General features: G+C 40.1%; 1 protein-coding gene and 1 long non-coding RNA gene across 7 annotated transcripts in view; one reads left to right on the forward strand and one right to left on the reverse strand.

The window, feature by feature from the left end:
- Window positions 1-23,164, forward strand: part of LOC110206668 (uncharacterized) — a 70,324-nt gene extending 47,160 nt beyond the window's left edge. Inside the window, exon 5 of the long non-coding RNA XR_002323997.2 lies at window positions 22,641-23,164. This is a non-coding gene — a long non-coding RNA (uncharacterized LOC110206668). The remainder of the gene's footprint in view (window positions 1-22,640) is intronic.
- The window catches only part of NFATC2 (nuclear factor of activated T cells 2), a 273,083-nt gene that overhangs the window by 978 nt on the left and 247,081 nt on the right, over window positions 1-25,024 (reverse strand). The window lies entirely within an intron of this gene.

The raw sequence follows: 25,024 nt of genomic DNA on the forward strand, positions 1-25,024 counted from the left end.
CCACTACCCTATACTGTCTCTCATTCAGGCAAGACTGTTAGTTGTGTAAGTTAGTTTATAAAATGTGTAGCCCAAGGGAAGCACTCTAGGGAGATACAAAAGAAATAGGAAAACTTAGGCCTGGCCCTTAAGTCTTTTTTTCCCCAATTGGTGTGACATCAAACTCAAGTAGAAGTAACTTAAAAGGGGCAGCTAGGTGGTACAGTGCATAGAGCTCCGGCCTTGGAGTCAGGAGGACCTGAGTTCAAATCCAGCCTCAGACCAAACACTTGACACTTACTAGCTGTGTGACCCTGGGCAAGTCACTTAACTCCGATTGCCTAACAAAACAAAGAAGAACAAAGAAAAAAAAAAGAAAGTGACTTATGAACATTTAATTTTAAAAAATTAGGATGGAAATTATTTTGCATGATTTAACATGTATAACCTATAACAAATTGTTTACCTTCTCAATGAAGGGGGAGAGAAGGGAGAGAGGGAGAGAATTTGGATCTCAAAATTTAAAAAAATGAATGTTAACAACCATTTTGCACGTAATTGGAAAAAAATAAATTTTTAAAAACATATCAAGCATATGGAAAGGTACTGGAGCATGGTATCATAGGAAGAGCACTAGATTTGGAGTCAGAGGACCTGAGTTCAAATGCTGCCTCTGCTCCTAGCTCCCATTGTGACTTTGGGTTGAGTGAAACTTGACTCCAAGTCCAGAGCTCTATCTGATACATAATGCTGCCTTATGGCACCATTCTGTGCCATGAAAAATCTCCTGTCCCCTCCCTCCTATATCCAGTCCCACCCTCAGCCTCAGTTTATTTTCTTTTTTTTTTTTTTTTATAAAAATGGATTAGATGATCTCCAAGGTCCCCTCTAGCTCCTACTATCCTATGTAAATGAATACAGTGCCAAGTTTTTAGATGAATGATCAACCTTCAATGGGTTCCTATTACCTATAGGATAAAATACAACCCCCTTAGCCTGATAATTAAAGATATCCACAGCTAAATTATGACCTATGTTGCTAGCTTAATTTCAAGCTACTCCCCTTCATATATTGTATGTTCCATCCATGCTAGATGTTAGCTGTCCCAGAGCCTACTTCCCCTTCACTCTCCCACATCTGTGTATTTGGACAGGTTATTCCTATGCTTCCCTGAAAATACTCTCTTCAACCCTACCTGATCCTGGGCTAGTCATTTAACATGCCTAAGCTTCGATTTCTTCATCTGTACAATTAGAGGACTATATTCAACAGTCCCTAATATACCTTCCTGCCCTAAAGCTAGAATTCTATGACATCCTTCAATTCCAAGTTCAGATGATTACTACATAAAGTTTCCCTGACCCCTCAAATTAAAAATAATCTCTTCCTCAATCAATCAGACATTTATTGTACATGCTGGGCACAGTGTTAGGTACTGGGAGTGCAAGGAAAAAAATGAAACAGTCCCTGATTCAAGGAGCTTACATTCTATTGGTGGAAAACAGCACGTACACATATGAGTAGATACAAAATATGTGCAAAATAAATATAAGGTGCTTGCAGGGACAGGGATAAGCAATGGAGTGGGGGAAAGGGGCTCAGAAAAGGCTTCATATAGGAAGTGGTGGTTGAGTGGTGCTTTGAAGGAGGCTAAAACATTTAAGAGGTGGCAGTCAGGAGGAAGTGAATTCCAGGCATGGGAGACTGCCTGTGCAAAGGTAGAGGAACTGGAGAATAAGGTGTGTGAGGTTCAGCAGGAAGACCAGTTTGGCTGGATTATAGAGCAGATGAAGGGAAATAATTTTAGTAAGACTAGAAAGGTAAGGAAAGATAGACTGGAGCCAGATTATAAAGGTCTTTAAATGCCAAGCAGAGATGTGAATTTGACTGTAGAGACAATGAGTAGTCACTGGGGCTTCTTAAATAGGGGAGTAACATGGTCAAAATTGGGCTTTAGGAGTATGTCACTTTGACAGCTGTGGAGGATGCAAAGACTGGAAGCAAGAAACCAGTTAGCAGATTAGTGCAATAGTTCAAGCGATATGGTAAGGGACTAAACTAAGGAGAGTGCTAGAGTACTTCATCTGGATGTCTACTCTTTCTTTTGTATTCTATCCTTTGTCATATTTGCTTGTGGCACCCACTGTATTAGATTATAAGCTCCTTGAAGACCGGAATGTTTTTGTGTTTAATCTTTGTATCCTATACAAAGTACCACTTTGTGAAAGTACAAAGTAAGCAAAACATAAGCTTCAGAGCCAGATCACTAATTTTTATCCTTGTAACCCCAGTACCAAGTATAGTGTCAGTCAGTCAGTCAACAAAAGCACTTAATAGGAATTTAATAAATGTCATTTAATTTGAACCAAACTGAATTGATTTTGTTGCAAGGGGGAAAGGTCAGCTTCATTCCATAAGGAGGCAAGACTTAAATAGAATATTTTAATTTAATCATATTAGAGAATTCTTTCATCATAGGGAAGCCCCATGTCATGCCAACACACACATTTGCCAACTGCCGACCTCTATGGCTGTATGCATTTTCTTCAGATTACTGGATTCATGTTTTAAAAAATAAACATGGTCAAATAATATAACATATGAGCCTACAGACCAAGGTAAAATCAGGAGAAACTGCAGGAGTGCTGATCAAAACCATATGTGGTGTTATTTTTAAAAATATATGTGTCAGGACTGGAATTTATCATGTAAAGCTCTCAAAGGTGTTACTTATTCTTCAGTGTGGTGTAATGGCAGGAAAACAAATGGTTGAACTTGGAATCAAAAGAGCTTAGTTTGATTGCTGTTGCTATAAATGTTAGTCACATGACCATGGACAAATCACTTCACTTAATTTAATTGGTCGTCAATTTCCTCCTTTACAAAATGGAGCTAATAATATTTGTCCTATTGCACTAATACACCATGGGTGTACCTATAAATTGGAACTGCCTTCATACTAGGGGACTTAAACATGCATATTGATATTCTCTTAAGCACCCTAACCTCTCAGTTCAATGTAATTATTTCCTATGACATACTCCTCTACCCCATCTCAGGTACATACAAAGATGTTCATACCCTTGATCTTGCCATCACACGCAAATGCACCACTCCCAAGTTCATAAACACAAATTCTCTTATCTGACCACAATTTATTGTCAGTCCATATCTCCCTCTCCCTTGCAAACCCAAACTCTCCTTGTTCACACCACTCTTAGTCCTCTCCCAGGCCATCACCTGGATTCTAGGTACACTCTCATTCTTTCCCCATCTTGACCCCTTGGTGAATCAGGTCAAGTCTCCATTGTTCTCTTGAGTCACTTCATATCTCCAATCTTGCCCTGCCAAGCCTCAGCCTTAGATCACTCTCATCATCTGCTGCCTTTGATTCTCTGCATGTGCTGTTGAGTAAGGTGGAGAAAATCATGAACCATGCTAATTCAATCCACTACAAATTTGTTACATAACCTCAATGGGCTCCTCATTGATTCAAAACAATCCTTTTATATCTCCCTAATTAATTGACTTTCCCATTCACCACTACATCCCTTCCAAACCTTTTCATCTCTCTTCAAATCTCCTTACACTTTCGAATGGGAACATATTTTACTGAAAAAAAATTGAAGACATTCACCAAGAGCTCCCTCTTTCCTACTCCTCATCTCACATCACCCAGATACCCTCTGCCAATATGTCCTCCTTCACTCCTGTATCACATGAAAAGTTGTCCCTGGAACATTTTCTTATGACTCCACCTCCCAACAATTGGTTGTGCCTCATTGCTGCTCTACTTTATTTCTTCAGCTGTTGTTTCTCTCTTTCTTCAAAGCTGTTCATTAGTACTTCTCCCACTCAGCTTCTCTTGCCATCTGGTGAAGCTGTCATCTGTTGTTGGGGTTACTTCTACAAAGGGAGTGTTATTGCTCTTTTGTGTGTCAACTAGTGCCAGGATCATGAAAATTACCTTAAAGCTTCATTAACCCACTTGGCATAACTGAAGGAGACAGAGCAGAATTAGAAACCTTAGTCTCACATTCTTAATGCTATGACTAGGTTTCTGATGTCCTTATATCAGTTGAATTTCTATTCATTCTTCACAGCCCAATTGAAAGGTCATTTCCCCCATGAAGTCACATTTAATTTTCTCAGTCCATAACAACTTTCTCCCTCATACCCCACATAACATTTCCATATCTCTAGCTCTCTTGTTACACAAAAATGTAATATTGTAGTTATTCATTGTTGTAGTCCCCAAAATCTCTGAGTTATATGTTTTTGTCCTACAGATCATCTATTGTTCTAGACATAAATCACTCCTCTTGCCAGGTATTCCTTCCCTTGAATTCTGCCCATTCTCTAAATACCCCCCTTCAGTATCTGGGAACATCTATGCTTACAATATTCTTTGCTAGAAATTTCCACTCTCCTAAAATATTGATATTTCCCTGCCTATAATGTGATCTCAGGGATAGGAAACCAAACAGAAATGCCTAAGAAGGATCCCTACCATCCTTATATAAATACCTTATATAAATATCTCTGTATGTTCAGGTTGCTCAGCTGCCATGAATCCTGAGCTGAGAAAATTGCCCTGAAGCATGGATCCAGGAGTCCTAGATTATCCAATTTCTTCTTGAAAAACCTCCAACAGGGAGGACCCACCCTCTCTTGAGAGACACATTCTGCTTTTGGATAATTCTAGTTATTGAGAAGTTTTCTGATATCAAACTAAGTATTTTTCTTTTAAAATCCATCCATTGTTCCTTGTTTTGCTTTGCATAGCTAAACAGAATGAACTGAATCCTTCTTTCATTATGAAAGTCCTTCAGATGCTTAAAGACAACTAATATGCTCCCTCCAACTCTTCTTCAGGTTAAATGGCCCTGGACCCTTCAGCTGATCCATCCTTGAATGACATGAACTTTGAGGCTGTCTTGTGGATAGTCTCCAATTTGTCAAACTCTTGCTTGAATCAAAGCGCCAAGAACTGAATATAATATTTCAGAAAAGGTCTGAAAAGGGAAAAGCACCAAAATCACTTCCTTCTTTGTGGAAGCTCAATTATATCACATTACACTACTGACTCATAATTAAGCTTACAGATCATTAAATGCCTAGATCTTCTCAGAACATCTGCTGTCTAACCATACCCCCTTTATCTTATACTTGTGAAGCTGACTTTTTGTATCCCAATGTAAGACTTTACATTTATCCCCATTGAAGTTTTAATTTAATGAGCAAACCATCTAATGAATATCCTGTCTTTTACCAAGTCATTGGTAAAAATGTTAAACAACACAGGTCTGAGAACAGATCCCTGGGATACTCCACTGGAGATTCTTGCCACATTGATGTTGAATCAGTAAAAACTACTCTTTGAATTTGGCCATGCAATCAGTGCTGAATTACTTGATCATCTAGTTCATATCTTCCTGTCTTCTCCACGAGAGTAGTATGAGATAGTTTAACACAAACTGCACTAAAATCTAGCTTAAACTATAAACAGCATTATCCTCATATACTAGTTTAGTAATCCTGTCAAAAAAGGAAAGAGCTTATTCTTGATGAGGCCATGTTGACTCTTTGTGATCACTGCTTTTCTTTCCAAATACTCACCAAGTATCTCTTGAATGAATGAAAGAGTATTTACTAAACACTTTCCACATTGCGGGCACCTTGTGAATACAGGTGCAAGCAAGTAAGAGAATCCTTGCATTCAAAAAGCTCATATTCTAATATGAGAAGACATCACATAAGAGGGAAACCAAAATGGTAGAGGCAGTAGGAAACAGCATGGTTTGGAAGCAGTATGATGTCCTGGTTCTGGGAAAAATAAGGTAAAACTTTTCAGAGACCAGAATCTCAGGGGCAGAGTTTGAGTTCTGTTGGGAATTTCCCAGGGAATCAGAGTTAACCTCACTGATTAATAGTTTGCTAACTCTGTTCTCTTCTCTTTTATGAAAATAAAGACATTTATACTTCTTCAGCCTTGTGGTAGCTTTCCTGCTTTCCATGATCTTTTAAATATTACTTCTAGTAGCTCAGCAATTACATCTGTTTAGTGTCTTAGTGCTCAAAGATACCGACTTTCCTTAAAAGGAAAGCGAATGAATCCAGATTAATAATAAGGGCTAAAAGCCCTAAAAATCAAATAAAGGCAATCTTTGTTCAGGGCAGAAAGAGATTACTTGGCTTTGTCTGGAATGGCTATAGAATAATTAATAATTCAAACTTATTTTTATTAGACTTATTTCAACTTCTTTCAATTGAGACCCTCAAAAATAAGAACTAAATGGTGACTCTTTGAACCTATTTCTTGTTTTTTCTAGTGGAAGAATTTACATACTTGTCATAGTCTCTTCTATTATAAAATAAGCTCCCTAAGGTCAGACACCTTGTTATTTTTCATCTTTGTATCTTTGGGAGTTAGCCTGATGCCTCAGATAGGATAGGCACTTAAGTGTTTGTTAAATTGAATGGAATGGAAGACCCTAAGACTTGAAACTTGGAGCCATGAGGAACATTGTTAAGGCAACAGCTAGGATTTCCTTCATTTCTGCTATTGTGTGGTGGGTGAAAGATGAAAGGACTGAGGAAACAAGGGTTCGATCTTTTGAGCATATTGATTTATTAAGCAATGCAAACCAATTGCTCAACAAACCAGGACTAGGTCCCTTGCACAGCTTAGGTATGGACTCCAAATACAGAAAGACAGACTTTTATACAGCAAAAACATTAATCAAATAAGGCCAATTAATTAAAATGAAATAATACATTAGATTTCTAACTGGATGAAAGATTAGAGACTTTACAAGTTGGGAGAGGGAGAATGAACAGGCATACTATCTTGAAATCAGAAAAGGAGATGTCCCACTCCCCCCAAGTGTCTGTAAACAATCAAAGGAACGTGAAAAACAATAACTGATTGGTCAGTACGAGGCCAGTTTTTAGGTAAGACATGTGAGTTGCTTGAGATGTACAATTGTGAAAAACTCCTTGCCTTAATCTTTGGATCTGACTGGGTTTCTGGTCAGCTTAACCTAGGTCCTTGGATAAGAGTCTTTAAGCAGCAGGTAGGAGTGGTTCAGCTTCCCAGATGTGCAGGGCTGGGTTCAAATAATGCAATAAGATTTTCTCCAGTTCCCACAACTGAATAAAGTGTTTTTCACAAGCTAGAAGTTGGACTAGACCCATAATTGACTAGAAAGGGAACTGAGCTAGCTCCAAAACTGAGTCACAAGATAGTCAGTTGGTTCACTCAATTCCCACAATTAACCACTTTCTGTGTTAATCCTCTCAATTTCCTCAATTATGATCTTTTATAGAAAAGGGTACAGACAGCCTCCCTCACTTCTCCTTTAAATGAGGGGACTGAGCAGGGGTTAGGTGTCCATTCTAATGAAGGACCCCTTCAGCCAACAGACTGAACATCTCTGAGAGGTGGGAAGCTGCAGAGGCAGAGAGAATGCCTTTCATGCGTCGCTTTGTGTCTTGACTTTAACAGAAGTATTAATTTGTCCCCATGTAAAACAGATGCGCCTGAGGACTTCCAGGCCACAGAACTGTCCAGGGCTAGCTCTAAACATCCAAGAAGGATATTCCTTTCTGACATTAAATGAAAGGAGAAAAATCTGTGTTTTCGTTTGCTTTGACATTACTTCCAGGGAGAAGAGGGTGATGCTGCATCATCATGTTACTAGCCAGGCATTGTTCCCCTTTGTATCTGAGATGCCATACTCTCACTGACACTAATGTTAACTCTTCCAATGCCCACTGCTACAACCTTGTCGATTACTCCCCAAATATTGGAGTACCAGCATCTTTCTTTGTCCCTTTGACTCCATTACATCTCTTTTTGTCAACTCCACTAAGGAGCTAGCAGGATAGCAGATTGAGATATGAAGGCAGGAAGCCTGGGTTCATATCCTAGTTCTGCCACTTACTGGCTGTGTGACCTTGGGCAAGTCACCTAACCACTCTGAGTCTCAGTTTTCTTATCTATAAAATGAGTATAACAGTCCTTTTACTACTTCCCTCATGAGGTTGTTGAGAGGAAAGTGCTTGTAAGCCTGAAAATACTATATAAATATGAGCTCATAGGCTAATAGATTTAGAGCTGGGAGGAACTTTGAGGTCATCAAGTCCTTTAATTTTATAGATTTATTTATTGTCCTTTAAGTATGTTATTCATTATCCTTTAATTTTGCAGATCAGGAAACTGAGTCCCAGGGAAAGGAAGTGATTTTCCTGTCATCACATTAATAGTAAATGTCTGAGGCTGGGTTTGAACTTAGGTCTTGCTGTTTTGAAGTCCAACACTTTACTAGCCCGTGCTGCTTCTCAATATTGTAATTTCTTCTTCTTCTTCTTCTTCTTCTTATTATTATTATTATTATTATTATTATTATTATTATTATTATTATTATTATTCAGTTGTCTCTGAAAAACTCCCATGAAAGTCCATCTGTAGATAAGGTGTGGGCACATTATCAACCAAACATTTGCCTTTCTGAAGGATCCCTTATCCTTCTACTGAAGACCTAGTTCTAGTTATGCTGTAATTAATCAATTATTTTCTCACATTTTGGTTTATTGTTCTTCTCCAAAATCTACTTGTTTTGTGGATGTTTCAGATAGACAATCTAGGTTATTTTCTGTTATTGTTGTTATTATTGCTACTACTACTATTATCACTATTTTGCATTGTTTGATGTCTTTTGGTTTTTATACCGCAGTTATTTCCTGTTATGCCTTCCCCCTCATTGAACCCCTCACCTCTCTTGTAACAAAGAAAAGCCTTTAAGAAAATTGGTCAAAGAACCCCTACCTTAGTCTGATAGCCTATGCAACATTCCACTCCCATAGGTCTCTGGGGGCATGCTTCATCATGTTCCTGAAAATATTTTTTCCACCACTCCCTAGTTGCTGGATTGGGCAGTGGTGGTGAAGGTAGGAGGGTAAGGGGGTCTTTTGGAAAAGTCCTGAGCACCAACCTGTAAATAGCCCTGACTTAATGTCATAAGCTCATGAGATTAGTCCAAAGTTAAAAGGGACCTTCGAAGTCATCTCCAGGTACATTCTTACTTTGTACATAGCCACTTTTAAGAATGATGATTCACATTAAAAATGGGCCCAACTGCAGTGTCTTCCCCCTGTGGACCTCACATAGCCCTTTACTCTGCCCCTTTCTGGAGTATATATATTATATAATACTGCATAACAGCATTCTCTATGTTTGTGTCCTAAGGTCATAGGATCGTAGATTTATAGTTGGAAGGGACCTCAGAATTTATCCAGTCCAGCTCTTTGATTTTACTTTCTACTAGATTGTTAATTCCATGCATGTCAGGACAGGGTCTTATCTAAACCTTTTATTCCAGCTCAGAGTTCTCTATCCAGGCCCTTAATAAATGTCTTTTGAATGAATAGTCAAAGATTACAGTTAGAGGATATCTTGTAGACATTATTTCATTTTATCCTTTCAGCTACCTTTTGACATAGGTTGAGGGACAAATCATTTCCTCAGTTTTACAGACAAGGACACTAAGGTTCAGGCAGGTTGCATGAGTTACCAACAGTGACATGATCAGAAAGTGGAAGAACTGACACATTAACACAGCCCTTTCAGTTTATGTTTCTCCTGCATCATGCTGCCCCCTCGCCCCCGACTAAGCCATACTTCTGGAGCACAGATGTTCAAGTATTTAAGGGAAGAGTGTGAAAAGAAGCAGGGGTCCATGGTGGGTAAAGAGCCAACTTTGGTATCAGTATGTGCATACTGTCTGTGTGACCCTGGACAAGTCATTTAAGGTCTCAATGTCCCAGGCAACTCTCCATGACTTTAAACTGCAGAGCAAGCATTGATCTGCACTATTGGAGGGGGTTTCCTCACTGAGTTTTCTATACCAAGAACATCTCACTTCCAGTCTTCCCAGCCCCTCCAAAACAAAAAAAAGCATGAATAAAGTAAAGAATGGGAGAAATAAAAGGAGCAGAAACAAGGAGGAGAGGAAAGCCATCCAGAAAGGGATTCCATGTTGATTTCCCTAGTAAGAGCATGATTTCCTGAGCCACAGCAGCCATTGACTCCCTTTGTGCTGTATTGGCATGGAGATGAGTCACCCACAGTGGGCTCTGGCCCTCAGCTCCTTGCACACAGTGGTGACAAATCTTCTAACCAGAGATAAGCCCCAGGACATTTCTGTTCTGGGAAAGTTGATTCAGCAGGCGTCAGCAGAGTTTGCCAGATGGTGGGAGCCAAAAGCACCCTTTATCTACACCCCCTGCTAACAGAAGCCTAGCTATGATGAGGATGGATGGGTGGATTAGCTCCTGGGGAAGGATTCCTGAGGTTGTTGGAGACTGGATTATTTTCAAACAGGCTTCAAACGGCCCAGGTTTGAGGGTGGGCCACCTGAGAGTTTCTCTTCTAGGATATTAAATGAGTGTTTGCCCTAATTAGATTAAAAAATATCTAGCAGTATTCTCAAGCCACCCAAATGATCCCAACTTAGCCCAAGGAGATTCAGCTTCAGGGGAATGCTACACCCAGTGTCTTTGGGCAGAAATGGAGAGGTGGGCAGCATCTGTGCCAAAGACTCTGTTTTATCATTACTTCAATTCTGACTTCCTCACCACAGGCTTCTGTGTATCATGGAAAGAGCACTGAAATGGGGGGGTCTGAATCTGGGTTCTAGTCCTGGCTCTTTCATGAGCTAGCTTTATGACCTTAGGCCAGAGGACTTATACTAGAGGATCTTGGGGGTCCTTCTTGCTCTAACATGGTACTCAAACTTTTTTTTTTTCTTGCACCATAGAAGAGCCTTTTTGCTGTGAGGAATTGGAACACACTGAAGGTTGACGTTGACCATGCAATGAGAGTCACGTGACAGTTTCCCTTTAATAAAAGTGGTCATTTTTGTTGAGTTCCATGAGTTCAAGGTCTGTGTATGTTTTAAGGTTAGTGTGTAAGTATAATGGGCAAATTTTGTTTATTTTAGTAACACTATGCTTTCCATACTATGCATGCTGATCAAATAAAATTTATATTAAACAAAACTATTTATGAATTTTCTTTTATCTGTCATAACATAAAATCTTAAATTTTATAGAGCACTTTGAGAACTACCCTTCTAAGGTCCTTTTCAGCACTAACAGTTTACATTCTAGGATCTTTTCTAATGCCACTATTTCATATGGTAAGATAACAGACTTTAAAAGTGGATGTGATTTGACCAACCATTCAGAAGGAGGAAAGGTTTCTCATGCTCCCTCCTTCTCTAATAGCTAATCATTTAATTTGTTTCCAGCACAACCACACCTACCCTTTGCCTCACCCACTCCATCCCAACACTCTACAAGCTCCTAACTTCCCCTTCTAGGCTAGGCTTCTGTCTCTCATGACAGTTATAACCTGAAACCAACCCAGTCTTCCACAGCAGCAGCTGAGAAGGTCAAGAGGGATTGGGGAATCATCCTTCTCTTCCAGTATACCCAACAGGGAAAGCAGTTCTTAGTAGAGATGCCTGATCAAAAAAAAAAAATGGAGATTCCTGTTTTGAGGGCCCTTCCACTTAGTATGTAAATTTCTTGAGGTCCAGGACTGTTCAATTTCTTTTTTTTTAAATCTCCAGTGCCTAGCATAGTGCCTGACACATTATAAAAACTTAATAAATATTTGTTGAATTGAATTGAATAGAATCAAATCTCTATAAGTACAATGAGTATTCATCTGTAAAACGAGAGTGTTACAGGTGATATATGATCTCTAATGTGCCTTTTAACTCTGTCTGATTCCTATTCTGTAAAATGGAAGGGGGAGGCTTGGACTAGATGATGACTAAGGATCATCATCCCTTATTCCTAGCTTCTATGGCTTCCTTCAAGTCTCAGCTAAAATCCCAACTTCTGCAAGAGGCTTTTCCTGATTCCCCCTTAATGCCTTTCCTCTGAGACTACTCCCAATTTATCCTGCATAGATTCTGTTTGTACAGAGTTGTTTGCATGTTGTCCCCAACATTAAACTGTGAGTTACTGGACAGCAGAGACTGTTTTTGCCCTTTCTTGTATCTCCAGTGCTTAGCACATATTAGGTACTTAATAAATGTTTGTTTGCTTGTTTTTTTCTTGACTTGAAAGGATCCTTCACATATCTCTGAGATGCTGGGATTCCGTGATGGAGTAGACGTCCAGTGGGTGGAGTTCCCCATCTCCAGGGCATAGATTGTGTTCCAGGGTAGGGGTGTCTTCTAGAGACGCTGTCTGGGAGAAATCCTTTTCTCATTATGGCAGTTGATGGAGTGCGGTTCTGTGCCCCACACCCTCTTGCTGCACTGCCAATCAGCTTTCTCTCTGAGTTTCCTCTCCATTCTATTTTCTTTGGCTGGGACACTCTCTCCCTCTGGCTGGGAGCAATTAGTGACCAGAGCCTCTCTCTAGATGGGTGCTCCAGTCATTCTGTCACATGTGTCAGATGGTACCAGCTCTGCAGTGATTTTTTTTTTAAAGAGCGTGCCAACAGCAGGCAGCTGCTGCGTGTGTGGAAATCTGTTCTTTTCACATCTGTGTTTGATTTTAAATCAAGATTTCACTAGGGGTGGAGGGAATGGGGAGTCAACCACCCTACAACACTTTATTTTTCTTCAAAGAACTGGTTTTCTTAAGAAAGAAGTTGTTACTCCAGCTAGGTAAATAACTCTGAGGCCCCCAATTCAGCTTTGTAAAACAATTTGGGAGACTTTGAGGGACTGGTAAGTATATCTCATCTTGCTCTACTTTTCATAAGTGGTCTTTTACCCAGGCACTTCTGGACCAGGAATATAATTTCTACTCTTCCTCCACCCCAAAACGACCTTTAATTGTCCAGACACTTGGAAGGTAGAGTCTAATTCTTGGGTGAAGTAGCCCAATGTTGGGCAGGCCTTCTGGGCCTTCCTTAGCCCGTTGTATGTATGTTATATGAGAAAGAATAGCAGACTGGTATCACAGAATCATGGATTGTAGTGAGTATCTAGTCCACCTATTTTACAGAGAAGGAAACTGATTCCTAGGGGGAAGTGACTTTTTCAGGGCCATGTGGTCAATGGATATATGTGTTCTGAGACCATGTCCAAGTACAGCAGCTGGGCCATCTCCAGTTGTCCTGATCTATATCTGCTCACTGGAGGATGGCTCTGGAGGAAAAAGTGAGGCTGGTGACTTTGCACAGCCTTCCCTCACTTAAATCTAATTCACTTGTATGTCATGGCAACATGTTCTTGCTGCTGTCACGGTCCTCTTCGAGAACAAAGGACAAACCACGCAACCACAACCAAGTACAGCATACTGCCTCTTGTCAGCAGATCTCTGTTCTGGTCCCTATCCTGTCACCAACTCATTGTTTTTGATCCTAGAGAATACATAAGCCATCTTCTTTTGTTTGGCTTTTCACAAGTGGACCAGACACCACCATGGGTCTGGATCAGGAATTGCTTCTCTGACCTTCCTCTTCCTCTCACCTCCAAATCACTTCTAAGTGACTGGGGAGGTGGGCTCTGGCTCCGCTCCCATACATATTTTTTGGACTAGAATCTAGTCAATAGGTGGTCTCCAAGGCTCTGTCTATCTCTACCATTTGATTGTCACTTCAGTACTTCTGATGGTGAGCATTTCTGCACAGGCCAGGCGATACAGATTTACAGGTAGAAGGTCTTTGACTGTCTCTGGAAACATTACTCTTGGGCAGCTACCTCCTTAGTTCAGATGCTGGGCTCATGCTGGACTCATTGCTTAATTCTGAAGGGAGCATTGCTTAGGTGATTGGATCTTGTCAGAGTAAGGTCTTGGGAAGGAAGAATAGGCTTATATGCTAAGGTCACAAGGGTGCTGAGGGAAGATATTGTTAGAAGTAGGGGTAGACAGGAGCAGGCAATGCGAAGGAATTTAATGTCTGGTGCACAGGCTTGGGGGAAGGAGGAGGAATCCAAGGGATACTGGGAGGTATTACTGAGAAATCAAAATAGTATCATATTCAGATGTGTTCAAATTACAAGTTTAAAACTTTGGGATTTTTTTTTTCACTTCTGGGAAATCCTTTACAATCTTTGGAATTTGGGCAGGTACAGGCATGTTCCCTCTTACATAGAGGGAAGCTGAGGCACAATGGTGAATTGGCTTTCCCTGTGTCAGCTAATAGAATTGACAGAGAGTGAGCGGGTCAATGATTAGTGAAAGTGGGTCAATGCTCACCACAACTGTGAAGTGACATTTTCTTTTTCTTTTTTTTTTGAAGTGACATTTTCTTAGGATTCTGAGCTGGAAGTTACCTAAGATATTGCTTTGTCCAACTCATTCATTTGAAGATGAGGAAACTGAAACCTAGAGAGACTGGGTGACTTCTTCAGGGTTACACAAGGAGAAAGAGGCAGGGCTAGGACTCAAAACTCGGGCCCTCTGACTACAACCAGCACATTCTCCACTATACTCTGTTGCCTCAATGATCTGACTTAATTGGGTCTCTCAGTCAATTTCCAGTAAAACTTGGTTTTTTTCCTCCACTGCTTCTTTATGTACATGAGATGATAGTGCATGTAATCTTTCCCCAACATACTTATTCTAAATATGTCCTATCTCCCCACTTAGTGGAGATTAGGGAGATTAGTATGTGCAGACTCACTAACATGGTGTTGGAGCTTTTTTGGGCTCCTCATTGTGATTGATTTCTATCAGTTATATTTTCTTAGAAAAGGGATGATATTCTGTGTTATGTCTGTTCTTTTTTAAGTTTCCCTTTTTTCATATCGGCAGTTTGTTTAAACAGATCAGGCTGTAGTTGTTTGATTGCATTCTTATTGTCTCATTTTTTTAATTCTTTTTTCAAATTTGGTATTGATTTTGATCTTTGCTCTGACAAATTGAGGTACACAGACAGCTCATTCAGAAAGGACTCCTAAATCAGCAACTTGCTATTTTCTATCTTAAACTATAAACTATTTCATTTTTGTAATGTTATTTGATAGTTGTCAAGCTTAGCACTTCCCAATTCTCCTTTTGAAAAAAAATATTCATGATATGTTGGCATGAGTTTTCTGTGTAGTCTACAAGCCTTTGGCCTTCTTTGTTTCTTACTACTCAAATGTTTCCCCACAAACTTTTCCCTGCCCTCTTTTACATTGTTATTGTTGTTGTTCAGTTGTTTCTGACCCTTTGTGACTCCGTTTGGGGTTTTCTTAGCAAAGAGACTGGAATGGCTCGCCATTTCCTTCTCCAGCTCATTTTACAGACAAGGAAACTGAGGCAAACAGGATTAAGTGACTTACTCAGGTTCACACAGCTAGTAAGTGTCTGAGGTTGGATTTGAACTCAGGTCTTCCTGACTCCAGGCTTAGTGCTCTATCCACAGTGCTACCTAGCTGCCCTTGTCTTCCTCTACTCACATCTTTAAGTGGAAACCACACAGCATTAAAGTATGTGCTGATTTAATCTGGAAGTTTGCATCAAGTTCTTTTTTTTTTTTTTGGAGGCAATAAGGGTTAAGTGACTTGCCATTGGTCACATAGCTACTTAGTGTCTGAGGTCAGATTTGAACTCAGGTCCTCCTGACTTCAGGGCTGGTACTCTATTCACTGTGCCACCTAGCTGCCACTATAGCAAGTTTTCCATGCAATTCTGCACCTCCTCAGTCTCTGCCACCAATGCTGCCACACAGGATGTAACTGTTTTCATGGTAATCATTAAGCGCTAATCATAAGCTCTTCAATATAAGATGATGAGCAATCCCGTAAAATGATGTTTCTTGTTGAATGAATGATAAAGCCTGCTCTGTGAACTCCTTTGTTTGCCTCTCCAAAGATGTCCTATAAACCATTCATTTACCTGAACTGATGCTGAGTGAAGGGAGCAAAACCGAGAGGACATTGTACACACTAACAGCAAAGTTACGTGGTGATCAACTGTGATGGACTTATCTTTTCTCAGCAATACAATGATCTAAGAGAATTCCAAGAGACTCATGATGGAAAAATGCTATCCACATCCAGAGAAAGAACTAAATGAAAGAGTCTGAATGCAGATGGAAGCATACTGTTTTCACTTCTTTTTGTTTTTGTTTTTTGTGGCTTTTCCCTTTTGTTCTGTTTCTTTTTTCACAACATGACTAATGTGGGGATATGTTTACATGATTGCACATATAGAACCTATATCAGATTGCTTGCCATCTTGGGGAGGGAGATGGGAGGGAGGGATAAAAAAATTTGAAACGCAAAATCTTTTGAAAAACGAATGGTGAAAACTATATTCACACGTAATTAGAAAAACTAAAATACTATTTAACAAAAAACTCACATTTTAGCACCAACAGCTATTACAAAATCATAGATTTAGAATTGGAAGGAAACTTAGAGGCCATTTAATCTAATCCCTTCATTGTACAGATGAGGATATTGAGGCACTGGAAGGTTAATGACTTGCTCAAGGTCATACAGCTAGCTCTACAACAGGAATCCATTTCAGGTCATCCTGACTCCAAATCCAGCACTCTATGCACTATTCCATACTGTACGTCTTAAACACTGGTAATTTTTAGAACCTCTGTATCTTGTCTACATCAATCAATCAACGAGCATTTATTCAGCTTTTACTATATGCTAGACATTGTGCTAGGCACTGGGGATATAAAGACAAAAATGAAACGTCATTTGCCCTCAAAGAATTTATACTCTATTAAGGGAGCTAACACACACACACACACACACACACACACACACACATGCGCGCGCACGCATATCTTCCCTCCCTAAATTAAACCATATTTATTTTGTATGTATTTGTTACATATACATGCAAAACAAATGCAATTTAATGTATATTTAATATATAATTTGCTATTATATATTATGTAATATAACATAAATTCAGAATAAACACAATTATATATTATATGTTAATATATAATATAACATACATGCAAAATAAATACAAGTTAATTTGGGAAGGGAGGACCCAAATAGCTGGGGGAGGATCAGGAAGAGCTTCCCGTAGAAAGTAGGGCTTAAGTTTGGCCTTAAAGGAACCAAGGGATTCTAGGAAATGCAGGTGTGTTAAGAGTGCAATCCTGGCATGAGGGGCAGCCATTACTAAAGCATGGAGACAAGAGGTGGGATGCTATGTGCAAGGAAAAGCAAGAAGGTCAGTTTGTGTGGGAAGAGAGGTTGTGTGCAAGAGGTCTGGAAAGGTAGGTTAGAACCAAGCTGTGAAGGGCTTTATATTTTATCCCAGAGACAACAGAGAGTCACTGCAATTTATTGAGAAGGGGAGTAACATGGTTATGCTGGAGCTTTAGAAAAATCCCATTGGCAGCTGTGAGGAGGAAGGATTAGAGTTGGATGAGATTGAAGCAGGGAGACCAGTTAGTAGACTTTTTGCAATTGTCCAGGCAACAGAGAGCTGATAACCGTCTGAATGAGGGCAATGACCATGTGGCTGGAGATAAGGGAAGAGATGAAAAAGCCGTTGTGAAGACAGAAACTTTTGGCAACTGAATGGATATGTGGAATGAAGGAGAATGAGGAGTCAAGAAAAAGCTGAGTTTGACATGACATTATGATGTGACTGAAGTGGAAGGGGCTGCCCAAGATTAAATGTCATTCTGTATTTTTTTTTTTGTTCACGGGTTGCCATGGCCAAAGGGTGAACATTCATGTATTTGCAGATACTATAGCTTTGGATCTTAAATTCATATGGGCAATATGGTTTTGAGAAATTTGTGTGGTAAATGTGTGGTCCACTTTGTACTCCCAAGCTGTGGCAGGGGAGTACAAGCTCTGACACATCCTGCAGAGCTGGAAGGGCTATGAGCTAAATGACGGGCTGTCTATGTGAAAGGACTGACCTCTCAGCTTGGAGGGTGGGGCTCATCACTAAAGGACCATTATACTACATGCTTAGGTTGCCACAGCAACTAAAGATGACTATCTGCCAAGATGCTAAGGTGTGGAGGGTGTATCCACACAAAGGCCCCAAGCTTGCCTTCTCAGTGCATTTTTGCTCTCTCCAGGTCCCTCCGTCACACTCACCCTCTGCCAAAACCTGTTCTCTGCAAGGGGTCTAATATCAGTCATTTATCATCATCAGGCAGTTTAACTATTTGTTGGGAATGCTTTTGGAAGATCCACCTATGAGATAAATTGTTTGAACTGGATAACTAGTTTCAGTCAATTTTTCATTAAAACAAGCTTTTACATCAGGAAGTCTTAACCTGGGGCCCATGCAACATTCCTTCCTTCCTTCCTTCCTTCCTTCCTTCCTTCCCTCCTTTCTTGCTTTTTTTTTTTTTGAGCTTCTATGTCAAGGTATCCATGAACTTGGATAGGGAAAAATTATACCTTCATTTAAATATCATTGGTTTCTTTTATAATCCTATGTATTTTATTTTGTGCATTTAAAAACATTATTCTGGAAAGTGGTCCATAGGTTTCACCAGACTGCCAGAAGGGTCCATGACACAAAGAAAGGTTATGAAACTTTTATGCCTCAATGTAGAAGCAGTATTGCATAGTGAATAAGAAAGTCAGCTTCAGTCAGGAAGAACAGAGTTCAGTCCACCTCTGACACATACTGGCTTTATGAGCCTGACAATTCCCTTACCCTTCACTGCCCCTGGCAACTAAAAATTTAAGCTGCAGGACAATTGCTGATCTATCTGCATTGGTACAGGGAGTTTTCTTCTGGCTGTCCCCCAAGCCAATGAAATCACAGATCAGTTCCCTTACTCCTCTCAAGGAATGACTTTATATCATGGTATTCCATTTCCCAAGCACATTTGTGTTGGAAGCCTGATCTCTTATCTTCCTATGGGACGAAAGGCTTTTCTGATAGTAAATATGTTTCAAGCTTCTGTGATTGTTGTAGAAGTTATTTGGGGAGGAGGGAAACATTTTGAAGGATAACAATTAGAGACAGAAAGGTGCAATTGAAAAACTATTGATTCTGGAGTCAGAGATCTGTATTCAAATCTCATTTCAGATGATTTTTACCAGTGTGACTTTGGAGCAAGTCACTTAACCTTCTTGGACCTCAGTTTCCTCATCTGTTAAATAAAAGGGTTGGCCTGAATGGCTTCTGAGGTCCCTTCTAGCTCTAGATCCACAATACACTTTCATGTGACCAAGGGAGGTATCCAAGGATAGGAGTTATTGAGAGACAGAAGGATAATTTCCCTTTGGGTAGTTGAAGTAGGGGAATTGGTTGTAATATTTGAGGACAAATGGAAGAGGAATTTTGGGATCTTTGGGGGGAAATTTTTTGAGTAGTTGGTGAGATATTTGAGAACAGATAAGAGGTATTTGTGGGGTGATTTAGGGTTCATATTTGGAAAGTAGTTGGAGATATTTAGGGTCAGTTTGGGTAAGTATCTGAGGGTCATTTAGAAGGATTTGGAGGCAGATAGGGAACTTATTTGGGGATAGTATAGGAAAGTATTTTTGGCAGGTAGGATAGTATTTTTTTTTAGTATAAATTTATTTTTAGTTTTCAACATTTATTTTCACAAGATTTTGAGTTCCAAATTTTCACCCCATCTTGCCCCTCCACCCACCCCAAGATGGCATGCATTCTGAATACCCCTTCCTCTAATCTGCCCTCTCTTCTATCTCTCCCTTCTCTTATCCCCTTCCCCTTCTATTTTCCTGTAGGGCAGGATAGACTTCTGCACCCCATTTCCTGTATTTCTTATTTCCCAGTTGCATGTGAAAACTTTTTTTTTAAACGTGTATTTTTAAAACTTTGGGTTCCAAATTTTCTCCCTTCCTCCCTCCCCACCCACCCTCATTGAAAAGGCAAGCAACTCAATATAGGTTATACATGCGCAGTTATGTAAAACACTTCCATAGTATACATGTTGTGAAAAACTAACTCTATTTCTCTTAATCCTATCCTGCCCCCCCATTTATTCTATTCTTTCTTTTGACCCTGTCCCTCCTCAGAAGTATTTGCTTCTGATTACCCCTTTCCCAATCTGCCCTCCTCTCTATCATCCCCTGCTCTCTTGTCCCCTTCTCCCCCATTTTTCTGTAGGGTAAGACAGATTTCCATACCCAATTGAATGTGTATGTTATTCCCTCCTTAAGCCAAATCCTATGAGAATAAGATTCACTCATTCCCTCTCACCTTCCCTCGTTTCTCCTTCAATGTAAAAGCCTTTTCTTTTCTGTTATTTTTTGAGATAATTTACTCTGTTCTACTTCTCCCTTTCTTCTTCTCCTAGTATAATCCTCTCTCATCCCTTAATTTTATTCTCCAGGTATGACCCCTTAATCTTTAACTCTCCTGTAGCCTCTACCTACCTACCTATCTATCTATCTATCTATCTATCTATCTATCTATCTATCTATCTATCTATATATCTATATACATACATATAATTTTCCCCCTCCAACTACCCTAATACTGACAAAGGTCTCATGACTTATAAATATTATCTTTCCATGCAGGAATGTAAACAGTTCAGCCTTAATAAGTCTCTTATGATTTCTATTTCCTGTTTACCTCTTCATGTTCCACTTGAGTCTTGTGTTTGAAAGTCAAATTTTCTATTCAGCTCTGGTCTTTTCATCAAGAATGCTTGAAAGTCCTCTGTCTCACTGAATGATCATTTTTCCCCCTGAAGAATTATACTCAGTTTTGCTGGGTAGGTGATTCTTGGTTGTAATCCTATCTCCTTTGCCCTCCGGAATATTATATTCCATGCCCTGTGGTGCATTAATGTAGAAACTGCTAAATCTTGTGTTATCCTGATTGTGTTTCTGCACATACTTGAATTGTTTCTTTCTGGCAGCTTGTAATATTTTCTCCTTGACCTGGGAACTCTGGAATTTGGCTATAATATTCCTAGGAGTTTTCCTTTGGGGATCTCTTTCAGGAGGAGATCAGTGAATTCTTTCAATTTCTATTTTCTGGTTCTAAAATATCAGGGCAGTTTTCCTTGATAATTTCTTGAAAGATGATGCTTGGCTCTTTTTTTGATTATGGCTTTCAGATAGTTCAATAATTTTTAAATTCTCTCTCCTGAATCTATTTTCCAGGTCAGTTGTTTTTCCAATGAGATATTTCACATTGTCTTCTATTTTTTCATTCCTTTGGATTTGTTTTACAGTGTCTTGATTTCTTATAAAGTCACTAGCTTCCAATTGCTCTATTCTAATTTTTAAGGAAGTATTTTCTTCAGTAATCTTTTGGACTTCCTTTTCCATTTGGCCAATTTTTTTTTAGGGCATTCTTCTCCTCATTGGCTTTTTGGACCTCTTTTGCCATTTGGGTTAGGCTATTTTTTAAGGTGTTATTTTCTTCAGTATTTTTTTGGGTCTCCTTCAGCAAACTGTTGACTTGTTTTTCATGATTTTCTTACATCACTCTCATTTCTCTTCCCAGTTTTTCCTCTATTTCTCTTACTTGCTTCTCAAAATCCTATATTTTTCTTGGAGGCTTTGGATGTAGGAGCTTTGACTTTGTTGTCTCCTTCTGGTTGTATGTTTTGATCTTCTTTGTCACCAAAGTAAGATAATATAGTCTGACTCTTTTTGCACTGCTTGCTCATGATCCAGGCCAATTACTTGAGTTTTAAACTCTTTGTTAAGGTAAGATTCTGCTTCCAATGTGGAGAATGTACTGTCCCAGGTTTTGGGGGTTTATACAGCTGTTTTCAGAGATACTTGTAGGGACCTGTAAATTTTCAGTTCTTGCAAGGTGGTATGATAAGGGGTGAGGTGTTTACTCCTTTCCTGGCCTGTGCTCTGGTCTATTAGTGACCACAAGGACTCCTTTCTGTCCTAGAACTGTGAGGAAGGTTTCCTCTCCATGCCACTACAAGCTCCACCACACCAGTACTCCTCCTTGCCCCAGGACCGCCGCCCAGAACTGTGACCCAGATCCAAGCATGGGCAAAGCAAGAGATTCTTGCCTCAGCACTAGCAAAGAGATCCCTGCAATACCCCTCTGATCAGCCACTGGATTGCCCCTCAGCGTGTGGGCTGGAAGCTCAGGACACCCATGCTCTGCACTCTGTGCTCTGGAACTGGCTCTGACCTAGCTCCCCTCTCACCACAGAAACAGACTTTCCCCACTGACCTTCTAAGCTGTCTTTGGCGTTCCTGGGTTGAGAAATCTGGAAGCCACCACAGCTGTCCATGATTCAGTCCTCTGAGGCCTGCTCCAGATTCACTGCGGCCTGCGCACCCATGCCACACTGTACTCCTCTTCCAGCCTGGTGCAATATACCTTTCTCATCAATCATCCAGATTGTCTTGGGCTGGAAATTTGGTTCACTCTGTCTTTTTGCGGGTTCTGCTGCCTTAGAATTTGTTTAGTGCCATTTTTCATAGGTATTTGGAGGGGTTTTGGGGAGAGCTCAAGCAAGTCACTGCTTTTACCCCACCATCTTGGCTCCACCTTCCCAGGATAGTATTTTTTAACCAGTTGCACAAAGTATTTGGGGACCAGTAGGAGAGAGATTTTGAGGGCAGGGGAGGGAGGTATTTTGGGAGAGATATTTAGGGGGGCAAAGGGCTTTTCCAACATGAATGAAATCAAATATCTAGGCAGTTTCCTACTCTGACTAAACCTAAGCCCGGTCCAGTAGTGAAAGGTGGGATGAACCACAGCTCTGTTCCTTGATCACCCCTTGTAGGTCTAACAGAATCTTCAACCCTCCTTTGAGTAGCGATGGGACACGTGGAAAGACCAGGAACTCCAATGATTCCTGCCACACCCTGCCAGAAATGACTCCTGGTCAACATAGATGGACAGCTTATTCCCAAGAATAGGGACCTACTCCCACAAGCCAACAGATGTGCCAGGTAAGCATGAGTATGGAATGGACCAAAGAGAAGTCAACAGGGCCCAGGGCCCTCAGAGGCCATTAGATGGGTGGGAGAGCCAGTCATGGAGCTCTTTCCAGTTGCTCAGTTCCCAGATCCTTCTACATTTCATGGAAAAGCCCAGAGCCAGCATAATTTGTTTGCACTCAATTTGGTTAATCAAAGAAATACACTCACCTTCTGTAGCTTGTGCTTTATCCAAATATTTCCTTTGGATCCCAGTTTGGGCTCAGAGGTGAATTTGAGTGAAAGAGAAAGGTGGCTTTGAACATTATCCACTCAGTCTTTTTGTAGGTATGTGAGTACGAAAAAACACATATTTTCTGCCCCTTAAAAAAATCAGGCCCTCTCCCTTCTTTTCATTTTTAAATTTTCAATGCACTTTTTAAATGACTGGAGGCCTTTTACTCAAACTTTCCAAAATGATCCTGTATGTAACATGAGCATCAGGCCCTCTGCTAATCTTTGGGAGTAATGTTTATTACCTACCATGAGGCTAAGGTGAATTTTGAGTTTTTCTTGAAAAAGCAATTGGGAAACCAGCCTGCAGCCAGCAGGGGAGTCCTTCTAAAAGGCAAGATCCAATCCAGGTGGCACCCACATCCTCTGGTGTTTCCTTTTCTCCCAGGAATCAATTCACTTTGTTCCAAGAGACCTATTTTGTAGGGCAGAGGGAATTCTACCATGGTTTCTGAATCTGGTTCAAACACTTGGCTAGAGAGAGACGAAGGAGGGGGTTGGGGGGCGGGGAGGGTCCCAGGGAAAGTAGAATGGGGAGGAACAGGAAAGTTCCCAGTGCTGACTAATCATTGTGTAGTAGGAGAAAGAGGTCTTGAATTCAGAAGATCTGGATTCTCATTCTACAGGCAAAGATTATAACATTTAGAACTGGGAGAGAGCTTAGAAGTCATTTAGTACACATCCTTCATTTTACAGAAGAAAGAAATGAGGCTCGTAGACTGAAGTGACTTATTCAATGTTACAGAGGCAGGTAGTGAGTGGCAGAGCTGGGATTTGAACCCAGGTCCTCTGACTCCTGATTCTGGCCTCTTTCTGCTCTACCATCCTGCCTTCCTGACCTTATTGTCCCTTAGTTTATCTGTAAAATGAGAACAATAGATAGTGTGGTGCAGCAGAGAGGATCTGGGTTCAAATCTTACCTGAGCCACTTCCTAGAAATCAAATAGTAAGCACGAGCATTTATTAAGTGCCTATTATGTGCTGAGCACTGTACTTGGACCTAGAAATTCAGGCAAAAATACAACACAGCCCTGACGTCAAAGAATTTACATGGGGGTGGGGAGGTAGACAACATGTATTCAAAATACTTGTATGACTTCAGATAAGTCACTTCACCATTCAGGCCTCAGTTTCCTTATCTGCAAAATAAAATGACTGAACTAGATGGCCTCTAAGGTCCCTTTCAGCTCAAATCTAAATATACGATACTATTTTCCTACTGGTACAAACTGTTTCACAGGGCTATTGGGAAGGAAACATTTTGTTAACATTAAAACAATAAAGAATTGGGTGTTGTTCTAATGCATTGTTGGTGGAGAACAATTAGGAACTATGCCTAAAGGGCTATAAAACTGTGCATACCCTTTGATCTAGCGATACCACTACTAGGTCTGTGTCCTAAAGAGACTATAAAAAAAGGAAAAGGACCCACATTTACAAAAACATTTATGGCAGCTCTTTTTGTTGTAACAAAGAATTGGAAATTGAGGGGATACCCATTAATTGGGGAATGGCTGAACAAGTTGTGGTGTATGAATGTAGTGGAATACTACTGTGCTATAACAAATGATGAGCAGGAGGACTTCAGAAAAACCTGGAAAGACTTGTATGGACTAATGCTTCGTGAAGTGAGCAGAACCAGAACAGTAACAGCAACATTGTACGATGATCAACTATGATAGACTTGGCTCTTCTCAGCAATACAATAATCCAAGACAATTCCAAAAGACTCAAGATGGAAATGCTATTCTGATCCAGAGAAAGAACTATGGTGTCTGAATGCAGATCGAAGCATACTATTTTCACTTTTTTTGTTTTTTCTTTCTCTAGTTTTTTTCCTTTTGCTCTCTGATTCTTCTTTCACAATCTGACTGATATGGAAATATGTTTAACATGATTGTACATGTATAACCTAAAAAAAAAAAAGGTATTGTTGATTAGTGGGAAGAGGAGA

The sequence above is a fragment of the Phascolarctos cinereus genome, unplaced genomic scaffold (genome assembly GCF_003287225.1).
Source record: "Phascolarctos cinereus isolate Bilbo 61053 unplaced genomic scaffold, phaCin_HiC Scaffold_2;HRSCAF=192, whole genome shotgun sequence".
In the NCBI taxonomy this organism is placed as follows: Eukaryota; Metazoa; Chordata; class Mammalia; order Diprotodontia; family Phascolarctidae; genus Phascolarctos; species Phascolarctos cinereus.